Here is a 17,980-nt window from a genome sequence, read left to right on the forward strand (position 1 = left end):
TCAATTTTAATAATGTCCTCTCACCTTCTGTAGTTCATCAACTGATGTTATCAATTTAACTATTTTTAAGAAATAATCCATTTCCTTTGAGTCTTCAAATCTCTTCACAAAAAGCTGGATATCCTTCATAGACTCCATCCATTTAATAAAATCTAAGTTGCTACTGACTGTCACACCATTTTTATACAAATCATGAAGAAATAATCTAAGTTGATGGCTGACAGTTTATCTGTAGCAAATGTGCTTTCGAGTGTTCATTTTTTAAATAGCTGAAGATCTTTTGTTTAAGCTTCTTGAGATATTTGTGCAACGACATGTTCACACACACATGAAACAGAAAACATACTGGCTGAGACGTTCCTAAGATGACTTCCCATCAGGGGCTGCTGCTCTGAGTCACTTCTGGAAACAGATCTCTTATCTCTGTGACACTTCTCTTGGCTCCATTCCTCTTCTCCTCTGCAAATGCTCTCAGCCACTGGATTTTTCTCAGAAAGACATCTGGTCTTGGAGTCCAGAATCCCACCGGTACCATGCCCCAACAGAGATATGCCAAACAACAGAAGGAAAACTCAAGCTCTTTGACTGAGTTGTCCTCCTAATGCCCAGCTTGTCTGCCAGCATTACCCCAGAACATATGCCTGCTGAAGAGAGCTGTCTGTCTGTCTCACAGTGTCTTTCCAGGTTTGCTGTTTGCCAAGGGAGAGGGAGCCAGGAGTCCGGCTAGTTCACAGACACGTCACAAAGGCTCTGTTATGAGAACTTTATGTTTGATAAAAGTGACTCTAGGCCCAGGGCTCTAGTTCAGTGGCATGGAGCCTGCCTTGCAAGTGCAAGGTCCTGAGTTTGATCCTCAGTATCCCCCAAAAAGTGACTCTGAATTACAAAATGGCAGTGTAAAAATGACCGGTCACTTTAAAAGAAAATAAAGTCCCCAGATGATACCCTTAATGGAGTAGTGGGACCTAATTTCTAGGGCTACTTTTGAAGAGTTATTTTGTTCTTAACAGATGGCAAGCAGGCAGCATAAGCTTTTCTTTATGTACAGGGATTTGAGTTTATTGCTAAAAAAAAAAAAAAGCAACATCTGGAACACTGACGTAAAGTGTCTTATCTTACAGGGTGGAGGTCTTTGTGTTCTAGGGATCCTGTTTTATATGTAACTGCTGATGTAGCTTGAGGGGATAATGGGACTACCCTACATAAGGAGGACAGAGGCATGAGTGGAACACTTGAAAGGTCTCATACACAAGGGAGAAGCTGCTTTCTTAGAGCCCTTGCCTTGGTGGCCAGAAAAAAGGAGTTGGCGGGGATGAGCACTAACGTGAGCCATGGCAGTGATAAAAATCTGATGTCTGGCTGCTCCGTGGAGATAACGGTAGTGCCAATTTTAGATAACAGAATTGAGCAATGAATTAGGTTGATGTAAAATTAGTCAGTACGCTGACTACTGATATGCTTTTCTCGTGTTTTATTTTGGTTTAATATTTTCATGCTCTTATGGTTTACTTTATCTTGGCCTGTGCACTGATGCCCTGGCCCAGGGTAGGGGGTAGCGGGCATACATTACCATTAGGTAATAAAGATGAAAGAAAGTCAGACCCAACCCTGCCAGCCCAATGAAACTCAAGGCTTAAGGGTTGGGGATGATTGTGCTTATAGTGGAGAGTCCCAGGCATCAGGAAACCACAGCTAATCCCTTCTCACCATACTGTAAAGCACTTAGCTATGGATGAGACATGGGGGACCCACCTCATGCACATGAGCTACTTTACTGCTGCTCTACACCTCTTGTGTTACAGTGCCTATTAAGCCTACAGTCACTCAACAAGCACTCACCTGTAACTTTGGGAATAATAGTCACCACTTGGTACCAGTGTACGAAATAATATGTTGTTGGAGTCTTTATAGTCAAAGATGATCAATTTCTGGAAATTTTGTGTCCTGCAGAGTAAACTCCTTAAGCTTTCTTAATACTAATGAGTCAAGGGCACAGTTTCATAGGGCTTTAGAAACTTGGATTTTATCTTTGCTTTTCATTAATAAGCAAAATACTTGGCAGAAATTAGTTCAGTTCTATGCCATAATACAGTAAGTATACTCTGCAATAATCTATGTTATCTTTCAAAATAACCCCAAAAGAAGAGTACATGCATACTCAACATGTAGAAATGATTGAAGTTCTCGAGTAGATGGGAATTTTTGTTTGTTTGTTTGTTTTTATTAAATTCTTTTATTGGTACATTGTAGGTATACAACACAATTACATTTCTCATTGGGAATTGTACCTTTACATAATGCATCTTGGTTCTTATTTTTCCCCATTCCTAGCCCTCCCTTCATGCCCTCCACCCTTCCCTATTTACAGAGACTTTATTTCCATTTTTTCCATTTCTCATCATTTTTCCTTTCCCTTCTTTCCTTTCCACTGCCCCTCCCACTACCCCTACCCCTTTGGACCTTTTCTTCCTATTTTACATTGTCGATTATTCATTCTAATCATTGGTACATTTTAGGTATACAATATAATGACGTTCATCATTGGAAATTTGCACCTTTACATAGTCTGTCTTGGTTCTTATTTTTCACCCTTGCCCAGCCCTCCCTTCAACCCCTCCATTCCTCCCTATTTACAAAGATTTTGTTCCTATTTTTCCATTTTCTCATATTAATCCCACTCCCTTCTATCCTTTCCCCTAGCCCTCCCACTTCCTTCCCCTTTGCCCCTTTTCTTCCTATTTCACATTACCTATTATACATTTAGTCCTTATTTACACTTTCAGTTTCTCACAGCAGAGAAACTATTCGGTATTTACACATGTGTGTCCTATTTATTTCACTTAAGTGTATTGCCTCAATGTGCATCCACTTAGCTCTAAATGTCTCTAATTTCTCATTTTTTATGGCTGAGTAGTACTCCATTCTATAAAAAAACCACATTTTCTTTATTCAGTCTCCAGTTGATGGGCATTTGGGCTGTTTCCAAGTTTTAGCTATTACAAACTGCACTGCTATGAACATGGGTGCACATATATCACTGTGGTATGATTCTTTTAATTCTTTGGGGAAGATTCCCAGCAGTGGAATAGGATGGGAATGTTCATTATCCTGATATGACCATTACACACTGGCTACATGTATTGGATTATCATACTGTGACTGGTAAATATGTACAAATATTTATTAATAAAATTATACATAAAGATGAAAAATTCATCAGAGATGAAAGTAGCATAGGATGAAGTGCCAGTGAATTTTGTCTAAAGCATGGATGCACATAAATTAATATTCAAATCATAAAAATAAGCTTAGTCTAATAAGGTGTAGTTTATTTTAATAGTACTCTTTAGTTATGCAATTTAATTTTCTGTATGAATACATTGAAAAGCAAGAAAATTACCATACAGGTTAAATGAAGAATTTTCTTTTTCACTGGTAGCACTTATGACAATTTACGTTGAAGCGGTCAACTCATGATTGCCGCAATGAGAACCTGATACAGGCTTCCCACTTACTAGGGCAGAGCACTACAGGGCTTTAGTGACCAGTATGGCTCATATCTGGGATTTGGTGGCATTTCCCAGTGAACTAGGTTCCTAGGTATGCTGTGCCAAGTTACCACAAATGGGGTATTGAAATGCATTGTTTCCCAATTCTGGAGACATAAGATGTTAGCAGGTCCATCCTCTCTCAAGAAAGAGACTCTGTCCTTTGCCTCTCCTACGTGTATGGTGTTTGTCAGCTTTCCTGGTTTGTGGTCATATCACTCCTATCCTTACCTCCACAGTCACAATGCCTGCTCATTTGTGGGTCTTCACGTGTACCACTTACAAGAGCACCTGACACTGATAATCAGTGTGATCTCATCTTATGATCTGAATCTTAATTATATCAGCAAAGAGCCTTTTTCCAAATAAGATCATGTTCATAGCTTTCAAGGGTTAGGAAACAGACTGATACTTTTGGAGGCTACTACTCAACCCTACCCTCTACTCTGCCCACCACCCTCCCCATGAGCATCTATCCCGTATGCAAAATACATTTGACTCATCCCAATATACTCACAAGTCACAATCCATTGTAGCATCAACTCTAAATCTAAGATCTCATCTAAATATCATTAGCTCAAAGGTCCCAAATCTCATATCTAAACATGTAAATTATATATGAGTGAGACTGTGGGTAAGATCCAACTTGGGGTAAATTTCACCATTCATGGACATAGTAAGCTAGAAAACAAGATACAGTATTGACTTCCAAGACAATGGTGGAGGAGTCACAAAATAATAGTTATAGATACACCTATTCTAAAAAGATAAAATGGAAACTTGAAAGGAGTCACTGGTGCCAAGGAATATCAAATTCAGCAGTAAATGTTCCTTAGGTTTTAAGGCCTTAGGATAATCCTTTGTTGTTTGGTGCTCTGTACACATAGCTCTACCCCCTGAGCCCAGGGCTCTGCCCTCAGAGTGTCACATGTTTGAAGGGTATCATGTGTTTGCAGTTAAACAGCTGCACGGGGCCATTTCCTGCCAGCAGGATCCTAAACCAACAGCCTTCCTACACCTTCTCCTAGCTCAGGTCCCTTTAGTCCAAGTCGGCAGTGTTTCTGTTAATGAAACTTTCTTAAAAGCCTTGCAGCTCCTCTACTGCACATCACAGGAATCCACACCATTGGACAAGACAGTCCTGCAAAGGTGTTTCCTGGATAACCTCATTCTATTCTTGTCTCTGGGAAAATGGCTGAGTGGACCCATGAGTCCTAATACTCTTCAGCAAAACTTGTGTAGCTTCACCTTTGGCCTTCTCTCCAGAGACGCTTTCCTAGCAGTGAATCTCCTACCATTAGCATCTTTTGAGCTAGATCGACTACAAATTTCTTAAATCATCTTTTAAAAAAATGTGTTTTTACTAATAGCTCCTTTTATTTCCCTCTTTCCTTTTGCAATTTGTAGAAGGAGCAAAGACAAAACCAAACCACACCTTCAGTACTTCAGTTGGAAGCTCTTGAGCTAAATATGTAAGCTTATTGCTTACAAGTTCTGTTTTCCACAAACACAGGACAAAACTCAGCCAAGCCCTCTGCACAATCAAACAGGATTTGCTTTCTTACATTTTCCAATGATGACATGTTTTGCATTTGCTTCTAAACCATCACCAAGAGTAACTTCAGTGCTCATATTTCTACCAATTTTTTTTTATGACTACACATGCACGCTCTGTGATTAAAACGTTATCTACTGTCCTCCTCAATTTCTCCTATATTCTCAATTACAGAGCCTTTTACAGCCATAATTCTACTAACAGTCTTTTCAAGGCAATCTAAACTTTTTTCTTCAAAGTACCTCAAAATTAACTGAGTCTCTGCCCACTGCCCAATATCAGTCACTTGTATAAAAACATCCTACGTTTCAGTCCAAAAGTCTGCATTAGTTTCCTGTGGTTTCTGTAATAAATTATAAAAAAACTGGGTGGACTAAAAACACAGATCTATACTGTTACTATTCTGGATGCCAGAGAATAAGACAGGTATTGGTGATCTTCCCTCCAATAGCTCTGGGAAGGCTCACCTCCCTGCCTCTTCCAACTTCTGTTTTCCCAGCTTCCTTGGCTTGGGGTTACATCATCCCAATCCTACATCTGTATTCACAGTGCCTTCATTTCTGTGTACATCTCTCTTCTTCACATCTGGTTCTTGTAAGAACACCTGTCATTGGGTATGAGGCTCACCGGATAATCCAAGCTGATGTCCTCATCTCCAGATCGTTAATTTAATGACATCTGCAGAGACCCTTCTATAAATAACCTAATGCAGGTTCAAGGGGGTTGAATGTGGACCTACTGGAGGGAGGAGATTGAGCCCACTACACAAAGATTCTAAATTGATCTTTAATCAAGATACCCTTTCATGTTACCTGGGATCATGCAGAAAATTAGCTGAGGCACTTGGGAATTCGCCGTGAGTAGCAACTTAGTTGTGAGTTGAGTTCTTTCTCTAGAACTACCAGGACTGTTTCCTATGAAAGACTTGCCCAAGTTCACTGAAGACACTGGACAATCCAAGTGGCCTGCAAATGTGATAACCCTTCATTGATTTGTTTTCAAAAGCAGGCTCTCTCCCACAGTTGGGGTTACACAACATCCTAGTGTTAGTGTTTACCTTTAAAAAAGCAGGATCGAAGAACTTCCTAGCTTATTTGTTGTGACTTCTATTTAGGAAATTTAAAATAGTGCTCATCCTCAGTGAAGAAAATAAATAAAACAAATAAAAGCAATGAAACAAGCAAAAAATGAGTTAGTTCCTGAATATTTAAACCAGATGAGAAAAGAACTGAAAAGTCTTCAATTCATTTTGTCAAGTTAGCAATAATGGTAACACTAGAACACCATGATGGAAGTGCTCTACTGAAAAAGAAACCTGGATGCTGTAATTTACTTTGGAATGCAGGTGCCAGTACATTGAATTAAATACAAGAACATGAGTTACATCGATGAATTGAAGTAATTATTTCTCATAAAAACAGACTTTCAAGATTACTAAGGTTAGCAAACTTAAAAATCAGTAATGTTATTAAGTAATGGATGGAATCAACATTTTTATAAAATTATTGAAGATATAAAGATTAATGATACAATCTGTGTTGGGAGCAATGCTACATAATTCTAGGGAAAAATCATTTGAGTATGCCTAGTTCTCCTGCCTACAGCCCAGCTAGGACATTCCAGACATAATTGCATTTTGGCCTCTGGTCACAACTGAGACCTCAGTGATTCCCCCCCCCCCCATGCCATAATGCTCCAGGACAAGACCACACCTTTGGGAGACTCCAGGGAGGAACCAAATCTTCATTTACATAGTTCCTCCTTGTTCTTAGATTTCCACTGCCCCCCAGCCTTTTGTTACACCTTGTTTATCCCAATGTGAAGTACTGAACTCTATTTTTCACTTGTTCCATTTGTTTTCCCCATGTACTGAATAAAAGGTGCTGCAAGCTAGAGGGTTTTGTCTTTGCTGCCCAGAGCAGCACTGATCAGACCCAAAGCTCAGCTTCTTCTCAGTCTCATTTGTCTACCTTTCCTGTAATTCGCCTTGTGCTGCCATGGCTCACAGGAGACTAGGACTTACTGCAGAGGTTCTGGTAACGTCCCCTTCCCCTGTCCCCTACAAATCTGCAACGTGTACTTGTCAGTTTATGAAAATAAAATCACCATCACATTTCTAGGATTCCACTTGCACCACTCTCTCTTCAATACAGCTCCTCTTTTCTTCCCCCAGAATTAATCATTATCCTGCTTTTTTTGTGTTTTTAGTTTCAGCTTTCTTTAGAATTCTTGTACTAAATCAGTACAGATCTCTTTTAAAAAGTCATTCAGTTTTGAATATATATTAAGTTGTATGTGAATATACTCCCATAGGTATTTGATCTAAATAACTTATTTTAAAAGTTCATTTCTGTTGCTTATAATTCTATTTCACTCATTTTCAGTCTTGCTTAGAATTTAGCCAGGTGAATGTACTCCCATCTATAGATCCATTCTACTCTTGATGGAGTTTGGGGTGTATTTGGTTCTTTGACATTACAAGCTGTTTGGCGTACCCTGGGTATATTCTGACACACACATTTGTCAAGCGTAGATCGAGGAATGGAATTTGCTTTCCGAAATGCAGTGGTTGTACCAATTTTTAGACTCAACAGCAGAGTCCCACAACTCCACAACCTCACTGATATTTAACCTCACCAGACTTGAAAGCGGTTTCCAATTGGTGGATGTGAAATGGAATTTTATTTTTATTTGTATGTCCCAGATTTTTCTTAGTTGGCATAATATATTTATGGGGTACTAGGTGCTGTTTCCACACATATATACATTGTAGAGTGTTTCAATCAGACAGCTATCTCCTCAAACATTTATCATTTTTGTGTGGTGAAAATGTGCAAAATTCTTTCTTAGTAAATTATCATTATCCCTAGTCACCCCAATGTGCAGTAGAACTTCTTGCTCCTATTGGTTAACTTAGTACCCATTGATCAACCTCTACCGATCCTGCTCTCCTGTCCTCTCTAGCCTCTGGTAACCATCATTCTCCTCTCTACTTCTGTGAAGTCAACTTCCTTAGATTTTAAGATGAGTGAGATTATATGCTCTTTATATTTTTGTGCTGGATTATTTCACTTTACATAATGTTCTCCAGTTCTACTTCTGTTTCTGTTGTTACAAGTGACAAGATTTCATTTTTTTAATGGTTGAGTGGTATTTGACTGCGTGTTGCCACAGTTTTCTTTCGACACATCCTGATTTTTAATGAGATTCAATAATATGCTGACCTTTGTTAATTCTTCTATGCTATTCTAATGACGAGAAGCTAACCTGCAAGGGTGACTGAAATGAAGTGAATGTTACAAATTTTTAAAAATTGTTACAGTAAAAGAAACATTGCCATTAGTACCTCTCAAAATACTTCCTCTCATTTTGAACACACTTATTATGTTGTTCTTGCCACTTTCTGAAGCAGTTCTGGACGTATTCTTTTGTGAGTGTCTTTAAAAGAGAGAGGTGATCAAAATTACAGTGAATGCTGCTGTTGAATGCCATCACCATAAATACCGACTCATAAGAGCATTATGATGTACCCTCATCCACCTTATTCATCAGATTTGGTACTGTGTGCCTTCCGGCTCTTCACCCAAATCAAAATGACATTGTGAATGGATTCCAGACCACGAGGCAGCCACAACAGCACAACTAAAGACATTGATGAAAGAAGACTTCCAGACCTGCTTCAGAAAGTGGCACGCTGTGACAGGTTACGTGTGTCTGAAGTGAGGAAGAGTATTTTGCTGGAAACTATTGGTAATGTATCTTTTACGGTAATACAATTTTTAAAATTTAAACATTCACTATATATTGGAATCATACCATGTAAAATGACTTCTAGTCTTTTTCTTCATTTTTATAGTGCATTACAATCATTTTTAGTGAATAACCTCTATTGATTAACCTCATTGTAGATAATAAACTTTTTGCATATGTCAAAGGGATAATCATCCAGTTTTAAACGCTTTTGTATTTTAATAGGTAACACATTTATATAATTTGAAGATCAAAAATAAAACAATACAGGACGCGCGCGCAACTCACCCAAGAAGCAAGAGAAGGCACGCACTTTGCCCGCGACCACTCAGGGGAGGGCGCCTCAGGCTAGAAGTGAGCCCGGAGCTCCCAAGAGCTCTAAACTGGGAAACTGCGAAGGCGATCCAAGCGTTTTCCAGGACAACTGGGTTCTACCGGGAACACCCTTACCTGCACTTGCCGCCCGCACTTAGCACAGCTGCCGGCAGGGCAGGGGATCTCACCAGAACACCCACCACGCCAAGCTGGGCCTGGGGCCCAGCACTGCCCCTGGGAGGGTGACTGCAACCCCTTCCAGGCTACATCTCACATGGAGGAAGTGCGTCACTCTCCAAGCAGAAGTGAGCTCCACCTGTGCGCGTGCTTTGCGAGCTATGGCGGCCACCAAGGAACCTTTGGAGTTCCACGCCAAGTGGCCCTGGCCCCGAAAAGAGGTGCTAGAAGATTCAGAGGAGGAAGACGACGATGATATGATGATAGCGGTGAAGCCGAGAATGGCTTCTCCCCGGAGGAAGTGTTAGGGCTCCCAGGCACCAAGCAAGATTACCTTATGCTGGCTGCTTTGGGTGACAATGAGGAAGTGGTGGATGGAAGCAAAAAAGGAACAACTGATGACCTTCAAGAGGGTGACCTGAAAGCATTTATTCAAAGCCGTAGCTTAGCCAGATATGCAAAATCTTTCATTGAGGAAGAGGAACCAGCTAAAAAAGAAAATGACAGCAAAAAAGAAGCAAAAGTATCTACAATAGAAAATAAACAGCAAAACGCAGCAGAAAGGGAGAGGATATCGCTCAATAAGGTGAAAAATAAGGCTATGCCAGAAAAGCATTCTGGGAAGAATAGCAGTGCCATACCAAAAGTAAAGAAAGATAAACAACAGGATGTCTTTGAATTTTTTGAGAGAGGGAGAGAGAGACTTTGTTGCTCAAGGCTGGAGGCAAATGGTGTGATCTAGAGTATAGCAATGAGTATTGTTTGGAACCCCAGCCTCGGGATACTGTGTCTAAGTACAAAACCCTGGCTCAGAAGCTGTATGAATGTGAAATCAAATTATTCAAAAATAACACAAATAAACAAAAGGGAGCCTCTTCTACATGGATGAAGGCAACTGTGTCATCGGGGACGCCAGGTGACAGGATGGCAGCCATGATACTTCTTATCCAAGATGATGCTGTTCACACACTCCAATTTGTAGAAACACTCCTGAACCTTGTTAAAAAAAGAAGGGCAGCAAGCAGCAGTGCTTCATGGCTTTGGATACTTTCTTTCTTGTTTGTTTGGTTTTTTGTTGTTGTTTTTCTTCTTTCATCTTTAATCTGAAGAATCACATACTCCTATACACTTCTGAAACTTTTATGTAGCCATTCCGGTACATTTCCCAGGTCTAATTCTTAAAAATAGGATGTCAAGGTTTTCTATCACTACGGATTTTCCATTGTTACCAAATTCCAATCTTCTAAGAATGTGCCTGTTTTCAAAGACCTGTGTAATTTTGAATGGTTTTTGCTTTAAAACTAGATGCCAACAAATAGAGGCCAAAAGTAGAGCAACTCCTTGTGAAAGTGCTGGCTCCCAACAGCCCCCGCGCACGTCGCTTAATTGGCATCTAGAATTCAGTCTTCCTCTGAAACAAGGTCACAAATGCTGCCCCTTTTCCTAGGCCTCCTCACAAAGGCTCCTTTTTGTTGGTGATTGGAATGGACAAGAAATAGCTGGGTTGATAATCTTTATGCTTTTTTTCCCTCTTCTTTTCTTGCTGGCTCTTGATTGATTCCTTTTCTTTACTCTTCGAGTTTATCTGAGGCACATCAGGATCTCCGCAGGCATCGTCCACACCCCCCGGAGCTGCAGCCCCTCAAGCAACCATAGCCGCACAGGCCGAGCATGGCAGGCCGCGCACCCTAGGGCCTAGCGCGTCCTCTTCTTTGGATACTTTCAAAAAGTTGCTCATTACAGACCTTTTACCAGATAATTGGAAACCGCGAGTTTTCAGCCAACATCCTTTCAACAAACTGGAACAGTTGTCCAGTGGCAACAAGGACTCGAGAGGTAGAAGGCTAATATGGTATTTTGAACACCAGCTGAAACACTTAGTAGCTGAATTTGTGCAGATCTTAGAAACTTTAAGTCAGGATTCTTTGGCAGCCAGTAAAACTCTGGCCCTCGCAGCAGCTCATGAGCTACTCTGTAACAAGCCTGAAGATGAAAAGGCTCTTCTTGTGCAGGTGGTAAATAAACTGGGAGATCCAGAGAACAGAATAGCCACAAAGCCTCCCATCTGTTAGAGACATTACTTTGTAAACATCCAACTATGAAAGGAGTTGAGTGTGGCAAAATAGAAAGGCTAGTCTTTTGTTCAAATATCAGCCCCAAGTTCAATATGCAATTTGCTTTTTAAATCAAATAGCCCTTTCCCATGAAGAAAGTGAATTGGCTAACAAATTAATAACGATCTATTTTGAGTTTTTTCAGACTTGTATCAAGAAAAAAGATATTGAGTCCAAAATGCAGGTGTGAACAGGGGATATCCTTACTCCCAGGGTGGGGATGACAAAATGAGGGAGCAGGTGGACACGTTGTTCAAAGTGTTGCATATTGTAAATTTTAATACTAGTGTTCAGGCTTTGATGTTGCTTTTCCAAGTAATGAATTCTCAGCAGATGCTATCGGATCGATATTATTCAGCATTATATAGAAAGATGTTGGATCCAGGGTTGTGTTCCAAGCAAGCTATGTTTCTTAACCTTGTCTACAAATCTCTGAAAGCAGACATCATCTTGCACCAGGCGAAAGCTTTTGTGAAGAGGTTGCTTCAAGTTACTTGTACACAGATGCCACCGTTCATATGTGGAGCTCTGTATCTTGTGTCTGAGATCCTTAAAGCAAAACCAGATTTAAGAAGTCAACTAGATGATCATGTGGAGACTGACGATGAAGAAAAATTTGTTGACACAGGACATGATGAGGACACAGAACAATTCACTGATGCAGACGAAGAAACAGAAATAGATACAGTGCAAAAAGTTGACCCAGAGGAAACTGGGTCTGACACAAAAACCAAAAACCCAAAGACTGCTTCCTGGGTACATATGGATAATTTGAGAGGTGTCAAACAGCTGAATACTCATGTTCCACTCAGTAGAAACCCTTTGTTCTGTGGAGCTGAAAATATAAGTCTTTGGGAACTCAAAAAGCTACCTGAGCATTTTCATCCCTCTGTAGCCCTTTTTGCAAAGACTATCCTTCAGGGAAATTATATTCAGCATTCAGGGGACCCACTGCATGATTTCACACCGAAATCCAAAGCCACATAAAGGCAAAGAAAATACTGACAGTGTTGTGATGCAGCTGAAAGGGAAACTTTTTATAAAGGATATCCGCAGTCTTGCTGTGAATAGTAAGGAGTTCCTTGCAAAAGAAGAAAGCCAGATACCAGTGGATGAAGTGTTTTTCCATATGTATTATAAAAAGTTGCTGTTATAAAAGAGAAACAAAAATGGAATGCAGATGAAGAAAGTATAGGAGATGTGGATGATGAGGAATTTGAAAAGATGATTGACACATTTGAAGGTGATAACTATTATATTGGTGGAAAGGATGACCTTGATTTTGTAAGCAATGTGAAAAAGAAAACAAAAAGAGCTAAGGATAACTGTGAAGAAGAAGATTCAGAGGGTAGCGATGATGAATTTGCTAACTTGGATGATGAAGAAGTTTCTTTAGAAAGTATGGACGAAGAATTTGCTGAACTTGATGAAGATGGAGGAACACTCATGGATGTATCAGATGATGAAAGTGAAGGCATTCCAGAACTTGATGAAGTCAACTCCAAAGACAGTGCTAAGAGAAATAAAAGAAGAGGTACTGGCGATTTTGACCTATGTCAAAGAAGATGTGTTTTTTCTTATAAAATGGAGTACTACTCAGCCATAAAAATGAGAAACAAGAGACATTTATAGCTTAATGGATGCATATTGTGGCCATACTCTTAAGTGAAATAAATAGGGTACATACGTGTAAATACTCAATACTTTCTCTAGTGTGAGAAACTGAAAGTATAAATAAGGATTAAAATGATTAAAAAGAATAACTGATAATTTGAAATAGGTAAAGTTCCAAAGGTGTAGGAGTGGTGGGAGGGGAAGGGGAAAGTGAAAAAGGAAAAGGAAAAATTTTGAGCAAAGAAAAAAAAAATGGAAACAAAATCTATGTTAATGGGGAAGGGTGGAGGGAGTGAAGGGCGCACAGGTAATGGGGAAAAAAATAAGAACTAATATACATCATGTACAGGTACAAGCATCCAATGATAAATGTAAACATATTGTATACGTAAAATGTACCAACAGAAGAATGAAAAAAATAAAAAGGTATAGTTTTTGATTTTTGTTTAAAAATCTATTTTAGAATGCTAAATAATTCAAAGACTAAACTGGGGTGGGAATATCAGCATCTTTTAGAAACAACTTTCCATGTTCCCAAGTACTTAGGTTTTGTTTTTTTTTGTTTTTTTGCAGTACCAGGGATCAAACCCAGGACCTTGCCCTTGCAAGGCAGGGATGGTGCCACTGAGCTAAATCCCCAGCCCCCCTAATACTTAGGTTTTATATTTAAGGCCAGATACATCATTTTCTTTATATACATTTCACACATTTCTTGTGAGTTGTATTCTTTTTAGTTTCCATCTTTCTGTTGTTGTTATAGGAACCCTTTTCATCCAAGGATATTTTCTAATTTGTTACTATAATGGACAGGAATAAATTTTGGCCTCAGGTTATCTACAAACTACTCAGGGCTGAGGCAGGAGGATCGCTGTGAGTTCGAGGCCAGCCTGAACTACAAGGCAAGACCCTCTCTCAAAACAAAAACAAAACAAAAAACTACTCAGAAAAAGGTTTCTATGGTTATATAAGTATGGGCTAAACTGAGCTACGTGGGTTTCTTCATTGCAGGACTTTTTTCTTGGAGACAGGGTCTCATTATGTAATTCAGCTGGCCTTGAGCTCACTATGTAGCCCAGGATTGAACTCACAGCCATCCTCCTGGCTCAGCCTCGAGTGCTGGGATTACAGGCATGCGCCACCACATCCAGCTTTTTTTTGGACCTCAGGATCAAACCTAGAGGGCACCAAGTTACATCCCTAGCCACCTCCCCCCCTTTTTATTGTGAGACCGGATCTTGCTAAATTTGCCCAGTCTGGCCTCAAACTTGGGATCCTCCTGCATCAACCTCCCAGGTAGCTGGGATTACAGGTTTGTGCACCATACATGGTTTGATCTCTTTAATAAAATTCTCCAAGAAGAGGATGGGGAGCTTTCTACTTACTTGGCCGCGAAGTCCTTTGTCACGAGAGATCCCAAACACCTTGGGAAACAATACATCTAAGGACCCGTCAGTCTGGGGGTCTCCACAGAACCTCTTCTCTTGTCTGGGTCCATCCACTCACCCTCAGCCAGACATAGAAGGTAGCCCAGGGTCAAAGCAGATGCTTTAGTGAGTGTCCAAAGAGAACCCTGTCTCTCAGTCTCTCAGCTGCTGCCAGCCTCTACTGTCCCCAGCTCTCAATTTTGTGTCAGGTGAACTAGTTGCCTAAGGGGCAGGGATCTGGAGTCTAAAGAGCTGGAGGGGCACAAAGCAGTTCAAGAGGTCCCCATGGGGGCAGGTCCCTCCAAGAAGGACTGTGGTGAAGGGAACTGGGCCTAAGGACGGCCCCTCTTCAGGCATTCCTAGCAAAGCCAGGAGCTGCTCCAGTGGTATGGGGGTCCCTACCGGCACAGGGTGAGTATGTTCATGCTTGGGGAGGTCACTGGCACTTAGGAAAGCCTTGGGGCAGTGGGAACAGGCTTGGGGGTGCACTGAGCTGTGAGTGCGGCTGTGCTTGCACAGACCCACTCTATCTGAGAAACTCCTGCCACACTGTGAACAGGGAAAGGGCCACAGCTCAGGGTATGACCACTCATGCCAACGATGCAGCAAGGTCAGCGTGGGGAAGGTCTCTGCACTCGTGACAAGTAAACTGTGGTGGCTTCTAATTGGCCTCCTCAACCCCTGCCAATCCTAAGGGGCCCAGAGCCTCCCCAAAGCCTGGACCCTGGCACTCCACGTGCTCCACTGTCATGCCCATCACTTGCCACTGTATGGCCATTACCGTGCTGGACTCAGAGGGCAGCCCTAGCAGCCCCGTGGAGGTTCCCCCGTCCTGTGGCTGCACCAGGGGTGGCGGGGCCCTCGCCTGTCACACCAACCGGCAGTGCCAACCAGACCACCAGCTCTGGCAGGGCGGCCTCACTGCTGCGGTGGGTCCCCTCGTGCTTCCGGAGGCTGGGGGACACCAGGAAGGACTCCCAAGTGCACGCGGCTGTGTTTGGTCAGGCTGGCCCGCTAGGTGAAGGCGCGCCCGCACTCGAACTCCTCGCAGCAGGAAAGGCCACTGGCCCCAGTGCACCAGCTCAGGCAACTCAAGGTCCCAGGATGCCAGGAACCTCTTGTAGCACTGCAGGCACTTGAAGGGCCGGTCGCAGGTGAGCACGCGTCAGTGCATGGCCAGGTCAGCCGGATGCGGGAAGTCCTTGCCGCACTTGTCACAGCAGTACTGCTTCAGGGCCTGTGCACGTGATGCTGGCGCACGAAGCTGGACAGGTCGGGGAACCTGCGGCCGCAGCGCCAGCACAGGAAGGGCTTCTCCCCGGAGTGCGTGCGTGAACTCCCGGCTCTGGTAGGAGCTGAGCTGTGGGAAGCCTTTGCTGCAGGCCAGGCAGCGGGAGGGCTTTCTGCGCCATGAGGATGCGAGGTTGGCGGGTGAGAGACCATGAGCGGGAGAAGCTGTTCCCGCACTGGAGCAGAGGAAGGGGCGCTCCCCAGTGCGGGACAGCTCCTGGTTCCACAGCTCCTTGAACAGCTCCTCCATATAGGCCTTGTCTTGCCTTGTCTCAGAGCTCACAGCCCTAGGGCCGCAGGCCACCACCGAGGGATCTGCGAAGCTCTTGGGGCAGTCAGTGCAGGCCTAGGGCCGCTTACCCCGTGTGGCCACGCTGGTGGATCTTGAGCTTGGAGAGCGCGCCATAGGCCTCGGGACAGTGTACGCACCAGAAAGGCAGCTCACCCGCCTGCGAGGCCAAGTGCACGCGCAAGCACAAGGGCCGCGTGCGTGAAGCGGTGATCACACTCCGGACACGGGAAGGGCTTCTCGCCCGTGTGGCTGCGCCGTGGCTGCAGAGCTCAAGTGCCCTCTTGTAGGCCTTGGGGCACAGTGGGCACACACACGTAGGGCCGAGGCTTTGCTGCTGAGCCTGACCCTTTGTCTCCACTGGCTTTTTCTCCCTTGGCTTCAGTGCCCTGCTTTGGCTTCACGTCTGCCACCTCCTCTGCTCGGGTCTGCAGGCACATACGTGGCAGCATGGCGCGCGGTCCTGGGAGCGTTGGGAAATGTCTTGGAACAGAACAGGGACTTATAGCTGTGGCCACAGCACTTGTACCCGGGGGCTTGGGACCTGGCCTCCATGGCCTCCACCTCCATGGCCTTGGTGGGTGGGGCTTCTCCTTCAGGTCAGCATCTTGAGAAAAGTTCTTTTCATACACAGAACTGAGGTGCAGAGCAACAGCACAGCACTGTGGTTAAGTGCACAGCCTTTGAAGCCAGAATGCCCAAGTTCAAATCTTGCCTCCATCACTTTCCAGTTGATGTAACCTTGTGCAATGTATTGCGTATTTTAGGACCTCTGTTTTCTCATCTCACTCGACTGGGGCCGACTCCGCCCCACAGGGATTAGTTCCTCACACCAACAGAAGCCTGGATTCTGTCTGGGAAGGGCTGGCACTGGGGCCCAGCAGGGCAGGGGCAGGGGCGGAGCCAGCGGGCCAGGAAGCCCAAGACATAGACTGTTAAAAGCATCTCCCACTCTGACACCCAGGGAATAGGTCAGGTGTACTTGCACGCAGAGGAATCTAACGGCCATCAGGTCAAGACGCCGAAATGTGCCCGCACCTGGCATGAGAACAGGGCAGGCATTAGTCTGATTCCTCAATCACCCTGACATGCAGTGAGTTGGCCCACAACATCCATGTGTATCTGAACCCAGTGGCCAGACAGACAGCAGGCCCGCCACCCCTGTACCCATGAATGAACTTGTTGCACACCTAGCTGTCCGGTGGCAACCACATGTACCTGATCCTTCTCCAATAGCCACAAAGGCAAGGATCCTGCTCATTCTCCCCTTGACACTGGGAGCCCACTACGCAGCTGGCTGGCCCACTGCAGTTGTGCATACCCAAGCTCAGCAGGACAGAGAGCTAGACAGTCCCCCTACCCACTGGGGAATCTACCACACAGCTGCCGGACCACATCACCTGCAGGCATCAATGCTCAACCTAACAGCCAGCTAGGAAGTGGCCTTGTTTCCAACTAAAACGATGTCATAGCACAGTCACAAACATGCACAGAACAGACCACCGAAACAACCACAAATATCACTGACAAAGATTAGAGGCTAAAGAAACCGCCAATACTCCAGTGCTTTTCCCATCTAGAAGGAAATCTAACAAACCATACACAATAGACCCACCCTAGCACCCATTCATCTGTAAAATACCTCCCCCTAGGAAAATACACCCCAAAAGGTGATTGTTGCAAGAGCTTGGGAATAGGAGCACAAGAAACATGAAAAAGTAAGGAAATTTGAGTTTCACCAGAAAACAGTAATTCCCCAGCAACAGACCCCAAAGGAACAGAAATGTATAAAATGTCCCCAAAAGAATTCAGAACACATCTTAAAGAAGATCACTGAGTTACAAAAGCAGATAGACAAGCAATTCATTGAAATCAGGAAAATAATGTGAATGAGAAGATCAATG

General features: G+C 43.2%; 2 pseudogenes; one reads left to right on the top strand and one right to left on the bottom strand.

The window, feature by feature from the left end:
• The first annotated feature begins 9,506 nt into the window (after positions 1–9,506).
• Positions 9,507–13,091, top strand: LOC101700881 (CCAAT/enhancer-binding protein zeta pseudogene; annotated as a pseudogene).
• Positions 13,092–14,358: 1,267 nt separating this feature from the next.
• LOC101701231 (zinc finger protein 668-like) lies at positions 14,359–16,743 on the bottom strand (annotated as a pseudogene).
• Between the last annotated feature and the right edge of the window lie 1,237 nt (positions 16,744–17,980).

The sequence above is a fragment of the Heterocephalus glaber genome, unplaced genomic scaffold (assembly GCF_053883595.1).
Source record: "Heterocephalus glaber isolate CG9 unplaced genomic scaffold, H.glaber_assembly_v1.0 deba00001673, whole genome shotgun sequence".
In the NCBI taxonomy this organism is placed as follows: Eukaryota; Metazoa; Chordata; class Mammalia; order Rodentia; family Bathyergidae; genus Heterocephalus; species Heterocephalus glaber.